This window comes from Carlito syrichta, unplaced genomic scaffold, assembly GCF_000164805.1.
Source record: "Carlito syrichta isolate Samal-C Ts95f unplaced genomic scaffold, Tarsius_syrichta-2.0.1 Scaffold71383, whole genome shotgun sequence".
NCBI classification, from domain to species: domain Eukaryota; kingdom Metazoa; phylum Chordata; class Mammalia; order Primates; family Tarsiidae; genus Carlito; species Carlito syrichta.
Window position 1 is genome coordinate 14556 of NW_007015479.1, and position 6527 is coordinate 21082.

Consider the following 6527-nt stretch of genomic DNA (forward strand, 5'->3'; position numbering starts at 1 on the left):
CTCAGATCCTTGGCGGGGAGAAGGGAGTCGATATCAGAACTTAAACATGAGTACATCATGATATCATATGGATCCAGTGGAATTCAGCAGGTCTTTTGTAGCTGAAATCTGAAGCAAAGGTCTCAAAATACACCTGTCCCCAGAGAGTATGGACTTGGTACTTTCATAATAGAAACAATGACTTAGTTTAAACAAGGTCAGCTTTTTAAAAAGAGGTTTTTCTCTGTGCATGTGTGAAGATATAGAATCAGCGTCCTCTTAGCTGATAAACTTGTATATTTAAGAGGCCAAGGTTAGGAATTTAATGCTCATCAAGAACATCAATTGGCTTTGATCAGAACAAAATTCTGTGCTGAGTTCTCACATCACCCTATCTTCAAATCCTAGGTAGTGTAATAATAAATGACAGAAAATAGCTAAGCGTGGAAGGTTTTCTTTTTTCTTTTTTGAGTTGGAGTCTCACTCTGTCGCCCAGGCCGGAGTGCAGCAGCACACCAGCATCAACCTGCTGGGCTCCGGCAATCCTTCTGCTTCAACCTTCCAAGTAGCCAAAACTACAGGTGTGTGCTACCAAGCCCAACTTATTTTTGGTTTATTGTAGAGATGAAGTCTCACCAAGTTGCCTGGGCTGGTCTCGAACCTGCAGGTTCAAGCAATTCACTTGCCTCAGCCTCCCGAATTGCTGGGATTACAGGTTGAGCCACAGAGTCCAGTCTGCTTTGTGTTTTTCCATAGAAGCTATAATTTTCCAGCCTACAACACAATTTATTTTTTGGTTATACATGTTTTCTGTGTCCCTCAACTAGAGTGTATGCCAGGGCTTTTGTCTACTTTTTGCTCACAGTTCTAAACCCAGCACTTAGAAATGCAGCTGGTACCTGGTAGGTACTCCATAAATATTTGCTGGTTAAATTTTATATGTGGGGCAAGAGGCACAGAGAGGGTAAGTGGTTATGCCTTTTATAGAAGGAAAGACTTCATTAGGAACCTATGCTCCAGAAACCAAACTCAAAGTCCATCTCCTTTTCCTGGGGCGTTGGTGGCATTGCCTTTGACTGTCCGGGCAATCCATTAGCTGTGAATGATACATACACGATAATCCACACCAGCAATCGAGAATGGAGAGAAGTGCATTCTATAGTCAAAAATTATATATACATAGACAAATCACTTGGAATACTTTGTGACTTTACTGGGAAACTTTACTTCACAAGACTTAAGGGAAATGTGCCAAACTAAAAAATGAAGGACATATGAAAGTTCTCATGAAAATGTTTTCCCAGGGTTATCCAACAGCAAGAATGATAGCATATAACCCCCCTTTATAGTTGCCATTCAGATTCAAGGATGCTTTCTGAGTTCCTTTTATGCGATAATATTTAACCTTCATAACAATGTAGAAATCCAATTTGCAGATGAGAAACTGTGCTCTAAGAGGTTATGTACTTTCCTAAATTAGCCCAGTAAAGGGTAGAATGTGGAATAGAATATAATTCTTTAGTCTCTGTCTGGGGTAGAGGGCTGTCCAGGCTTCATATTTCAGTGACTTCTATCTTGAGGAATGGCCTTGATTTTTGTAAATGTTTGTAATGCCTCATCAATCTCAAAGTATAGAACCACCAATATTACTTTCTCTACCTCTCTGCTGAGGTCAACTGCTGCACAGATTCAAGAGATTCACATTGGAGTGCATATATCATCAAAGTGAAATTAGCGTCTTTGTCTGAAGTTCATTTCACTAAACAACCAGGTCATAAAACTTACATTATTACAAAGGGGAAAAAAATGCAGCTGCTGACAGGATTGCTAAGAACGACAAATACCAGGAAAATCTCACAACTCTGACTACTTTTTTCTTAGCCATATTGTTGCCGATCATTTTCTCCACCATTTTGTTAAAAAGAATTCTAACCTGGGAGGTGAAAAAAATTGAGATGTCAACACCAAGTACAAATTGCTCATTTAAACAACGGGAGTTAAGAATGCGGGGGTTTTTCTTCCTTAAAAGCTCATCGCCCTGTAGAAAGAATCCGAATCCTGTCCTGATTCTTCCTGAGCAGTGGAGCAGTTTTTTGGTTTTGTATGAGTTAATTTTAATTAAAAAGAAAAAAATTCACCATTCTTGAGAAGCTGTTGCTATGAGACTTCCTGGGCTACAACAGATGGCCCAAGAACAGTTCTCAGGCTGAGCTCTGAGCTCTGAAGCCCTCCACTCAGGCATACCATTAACATTCCTGAAATACCTCTGGAGGCTGCCGGGCCAGCCACCTTCAGACTGGCTCACCCGCAGCTCCAGGCTGGCCTCCCTAGCCCAGGGCTGTGGTCGAAATGCGTTATAAATGAAACAATCAGGCCTTTCCAGGAAAAGGCCAGAGAAGAGAGGGTGCTGTCCTTCTCAGTTTAGGCTCCAGGCAAATTCAACCAACAAATCACTGGGTTTTGAGCCGGTTGGGTGAGCACACACCCACACACACACTACACTCCATGCCCATTCACGTCATTGTTCTTAAGCCTCTGACTCTCCCAGTGGCAGAGGATCCAGTTAAGGGAGTCAGCATGTCCTTGGCCTGAAGCATTTTTAGTGCCTAGAGAGAACTGCTCAGGGAAAGGCCTAAGGATCTCTGATGGCCCTTTGACAGAAAGACAAAAGGGAGGGAGAACTGCATGGCATTCAAGTTGGCTGTTGGGCAAATCATTCTGTTTCATCCTTTTTCTCTCTCTTCCAAACCCCAGGACATTGATACATGACTTACAGCAGATGGAAGAATTAGTGAGTCAAGATTAACAAACAACTGAGAAATCATTGCAAAAACATCAGGTCCCTAAGACAGCCCCAGTGCTGCAAGCGAAAAGATAGGGAAGAACTTGGAGACTCACCTGGGAATCTAATTGCTGGCCCACTGCCCCTGGAGGGCTGATGGGGCGCTCCAATCACAGGTTTTGGGGGACAGGGTCTCCTGGTAGCTTTATTACTTACCAAGAAGCCCCGAACTTGGGAAAATCCAAGTGTTCTCAACAGCTATAGTTCCTGGGGGTGCGGGGGCTCACTTCCTTTCCATCACCAGAGTTTCTCTTTGAAACCAGGCCCAGCGCAGAAGCCTAGTACTCCTGAGGTGTTTGACACTAGGACTTCCTTGGTCACTTGCTGGAACCAGAGCCATCCTACCGGTTTCGGTTCACACAAGCTCTGTGATAGCTTCTCTTGCAATGGGATCAGATGAAATGCCCCCAATACTGCACTGTACTGTCACCTGGCTTCCGTATTTAAATCCACGCAGTCTGTCCAACTAAGAAGCAAAAGGACTTGCAACTGCTAGGGTTCCTGCCCCCCAAATCATTAATTTGTTCTGGGCGCAGCTTCCTACTTGTCTAGCAGTATGACCATGAGGATTACCGGGTCTTTTCTTTGTTTTCAAGACAAAATCTTGCTCTGTTGCCCAGGCTGGAGTGCAGTTGTGCAATGATAGCTCACTATAGCCTCAAACTCCTGGACTCAAGCAACCCCCCACCTTGGCCTCCCAGTATGCTGGGATTATAGGTATGAGCTAGGTACCAGGAGGGACCCTCACCAGGTAGCAGCTGAGGGAGCCTGGCAGACATTCCACAGCTCCGGGAAGGAGGTTTTTAAAAATGGTCACTGGGAAAACAATAAATTTAAGATACTTGATCCCGCTAACTCTCTAATGATATTGTTCTTGGAATGAAATAGCTATCCATCTAGCTTAGTTATTAATGATTGTGTTAAATTACATATTTGGGGTCTCCTGGTGCTCTACAGATATGAACAAGGGCTTTCTACACTCTTAATAAGAAATATGAGGTTTCTGTGACTTTATTTACTTTTTAAGTGGAGTTAAGAAGTTTTTCAACTAGCTCTTTTTTCATTTCTGTGCCTTTTAAGAATACTGGGGTTTTAGGAATAGTGATTTGTTTTTTTTTTAAGATAGTGATAAGGACTAAAATTAGGGTATAAGATTAGGGTATTAGCTGGGCTCGGTGGCTCAGCCTGTAATCCTGCGCTTTGGGAGGCTGAGGTGAGTGGATTGCCAGAGCCTGCGGGTTCGAGACCTGCCTGGGCAACTTGGAGAGACCTCTTCTCTACAATAAATCAAAAATTAGCCGGGCGTGGTAGTGTATGCCTGTAATTCCGGCTACTCGAAAGGCTGAGGTGGAAGGATTGCCGGAGCCCAGCAGGTCGAGGCTGCAGTGGCTGGGAGCGGCCAATGTACTCCACTCTGGGCGACAGAGTGAGACTCCAACTCAAAAAAAAAAAAAAAAGATTAGGGTATTTACTTCTCCCTATGCAAAGATGACTTATCCTTAACCATTACCTTTGATTTATATATTCTCTAGGTTGTAATTCATAAGATCAAATTCTGAAATAGAAATCAATGCTAAATATTTAATATCTATTTTGCTTTCCAATGATCATTTCTCTTTAACTCTTTCAACATTTATAAATTCATTTAGTATCTACCTACCTATTGATCTATATTTTTAAATCACCACCAACCATCTAAACTATCTGCACACACATTATATGTTAAACGATTGCTGCAGAATTGTGTGATAATCACATTTCACCTGATGAATAGTGTCATTTTCGGTGCTTTTATCCATCAATGCAGTCATTTTTAGTATTTATATTTAATATTACTAAATGTTGATATTATTCTAGGAAAATGTTGTTATAAAGACACTTTGGCTAACAACTGAGAAGAAAATTCCAACTGGCTAGAAACTGCAAGAAAAGGACATTTTAGGATGATGAACATAGATTGTGAGTGGCCATCTGTTTGGCCTATTGCTGTTTACTATTTGAACAAAATCTTGGGAATTGATAAACACCTTCCTTTCATGAAAGTGTTTATATCCTTGAAATTAATAGGTGGGAAAAGTAGTCTCAGAACTTCCTTGGATTTATAAAGGGACTTTTACCCATTTATAAAATATTTTCATTGAAAAAAGTTAAAATCCAAGGAAAAATTATTTCCTCCCTATCATAACAAACAGGAAAGTGTAAGCACTAGACCCAAACCACTAGTCTTTTTACCAATCTTCAATGACTAAATCCTCAAATTACACATATGCTGACGCCAGCCCAAGAGGGAAGACAGATGGTCCCTGCAGTATTTATCAATCTATTTACAAGTAAAATGAAATCAGAGTAGAGCTTAAGCTTGATCAGAATCACAGCTCAACATTCCTGAGCCTCCGACTGTTGCTTAAATTCAGGTGCCCCCATTTACAATCTGACTTCTCTCCCACATAGAATGAGCAAAGTGAACCACCCAACACGACCAAATTGCTGAAGCTCAATTTATTCATTCACCCATGTTGAACAAACCTAAAAGAGGAGAGCTGCTTTCATATCCCAAGAGAAAAACCTAACAATCATAGTTTATTTTATTTACTTTATTATTTTATTTTATTTATGTTGGGGTCTCTCTCTGTCACCCAGGCTGGAGTGCAGTGGTTCAATCACAGCTCACTGCAACCTCAGCCTCCTGGGTCAGGCAATCCTTTCACCTCAGTCTCCTCAGTAGCTGGAACTACAGACACACATCACCAGACCCGGTTAATTTTTTTTTGTAGAGATGAGGTCTCACTATGTTGACCAGACTGGTCTCAAACTCCTGGGCTCAAGCAATCCTCCTGCCTCAGCCTCCCAAAGTGCTGGGATTACAGGTATGAGCCACTGTGCCTGGCTTAAAGATAAATTGTAATTAAAATAAGACTATAAATCCTGGAGTTTCATGATTGGAGAGAGGCAAGATATCCAGCCTGACTTTAAATTATTACACAAGCTATGTATTTGTTGGCCTTACTGAAAAGTTGCTTCCCTGGGCCTCACTGGAGCCTGTCATCAAACAGGAAGGCATACACAGAGAGGCTGCCTGTGAAGATGCTGCTGTTGGTTGAGCCCCCTCATTACATCTTTATTTATTACTTTATTTCATCATTAGACAGCCCAGAAACATGGTGATTTCATCAGAAAGGCTTACATTGAGCAACTTTTCTGTCTCTCTTTAGTTTACCCTCCCAGTCCTGGCATTTCCGTCCAGATCAACGCAGAAATAGCGTCATGGAGAAAGAGCTGGTTTAAAATGGACTTACCTTAAGGAAGTCTAGGCCCAGGCGTCTCCATGGTTCTCGGTTATTTGCAGGACCCTCCTGTCCAGAGACACTGGACCCAGCTGGCCCACCGAGGGGCTCAATGGCTAGGGGAGGCGGCCCAGAGGCACACTTCCAACCCAGAAAGAACCCCGAGCCGGCCAGCACGGCGCGAGCTGGACGCAGGTGACTGCCACACAGCGCACCTCTGCCCGGACCTGCTGCCCGGAGGAACCCAGCACAGAGGCATTTGCATGCCGGCTCTCCTCCAGCCAATCGCGGCCGGCCGGCCTGACAGGAGCCCTCCCCCCCCATGGGAGTGGACGTCCACCAGCAACCCCTTTCTCTCCCCCTGCCCCCGCCCATGGGAAGGGATGTCCACCAGTCCCCCGACTCCCTACGGGGGGGGGGGG